The sequence below is a fragment of the Octodon degus genome, unplaced genomic scaffold (assembly GCF_000260255.1).
Source record: "Octodon degus isolate 3935 unplaced genomic scaffold, OctDeg1.0 scaffold00054, whole genome shotgun sequence".
Taxonomy (NCBI): domain Eukaryota; kingdom Metazoa; phylum Chordata; class Mammalia; order Rodentia; family Octodontidae; genus Octodon; species Octodon degus.
In genome coordinates, this window is record NW_004524630.1 from 7,647,500 (window position 1) to 7,649,082 (window position 1,583).

General features: G+C 42.7%; 1 pseudogene; it reads left to right on the forward strand.

The window, feature by feature from the left end:
* Positions 1-710: 710 nt before the first annotated feature.
* Positions 711-1,361, forward strand: LOC101589012 (annotated as a pseudogene).
* The last annotated feature ends 222 nt before the right edge of the window (positions 1,362-1,583 follow it).

Below are 1,583 nucleotides of genomic sequence, written 5' to 3' on the forward strand. Positions count from 1 at the left end.
GAAGTGTGCTTCCCAGGCTTCCAGGCAGCGCCCAAGCCAGCCAACAATCCATCTCATTACCACAGTGATTGGATTGTGCAGATCCTTTGTGACCATATGCCGGGAGGCATGCTTTGTCACCCTGTGCCTCACAGACACTTGCCCAGGGTCCTGCACAGTGGAAGGGAGCTGCAGCAGTTATTTTCTAAACAGATGCAAGGTAGTTGGTTGGCATGTTATGAAGATCACGGTGTTAAGCCGGGGTCAGTCTTCATAGTTTTAATCTCCTTGTCTTATGAGGCATTTTCCTTCTGTTTGGAGAAAGTGGAGGCTGCTCTATTTCCACCTGCTGTTCTCTTAGGCTGCTGTCCTGGCAGCGTCTCCCCACAGCCCCTGGCCTGCTGCTCTTCTCACACCACAGAGCCACGTTAAGCTCCTAATTGCTTTTCAGGTTAGATTGACTTTTGACTTTGTATTGTATACTCATATCATTATTCACTTATTATTTTTTTCTTGTTTTATTTTTTGAAGAATACAAAATAGAGACAGAAAAACAGCATTAGAAAGTGAGCAAAATTTCACCACAGTAATGAGAATTCAACAATGGGTGCTGTATTGCATAATGTTATCTTCAAATTAGTTGTTCAGGTCACCAGATATAAAGGTTTGCCAGATTGCTATAAAGAAAAAAAAAAAAAAAGCAATAACAGAAAAGTTGAGATCAATCTAAGATGGTGACTGTGGAATGGGAAACCAACCCTACTCCTGATTCCCCATCTGCAGAAGAGGAGAAAACAGAATCCAACCAGGAGGTTGCTAACCCAGAACACTATATTAAATAGCTGCTTCACAACAGAAAGGCACTCTGGTTTTTTAAAAATGATAAAAGTAGAACTTGACAAGTAAACCTGTGACTGATCTCTAGGTTTGATACTGTTGAAGACTTTTGGGCTCTCTACGGCCGTATTCAGATGTCCAGCCATTTAATGACTCGCCTTGACTACTCACTTTTTAAGGATAGTATTGAATTCATGTGGGAAGATGAGAAAAACAAACAGGAGGACGATGCTAATTACATTGAACAGACAGCAGAGGCGAGGTGATCTGGGCCACTTTTGGCTAGAAAGACTTCTATGCCTTACTGGAGAATCATTTGGTGACTACAGCGATGATGTGTGTGAGCTGCTGCTAATGTTAGAGCTAACAGTGAGAAGGTAGCAATGAGGACTAGGGAACGTGAGGACAGACAGGCTGCTCAACATATAGGGAGAGTATACAAGGAGAGGTTAGGGCTTCCTTCAGAGATAGTGCTCGGTGATCAGTCCCATGCTGACGCAGCTACTAAGAGCGGCCCCACCACTAAAAACAGGTTTGTTGTTTAAGAAGACACCTTCTGAGTATTCTCATAGGAGACTGCGTCAAGCAATCAGGATTAGGGAGCTGAACCAAAGCATCTTCAAAAGCAGAGCGGACTGTATTTAAATTTGATTCCATCTTAATGTTGCTAAGATATAAGAGAAGTCTCATTTGCCTTTGTCTTGTACTTCTGTGTATCTTCCCCCTAGAGTATCCACTCACCCAATCAAAGTATTACAGTACACATC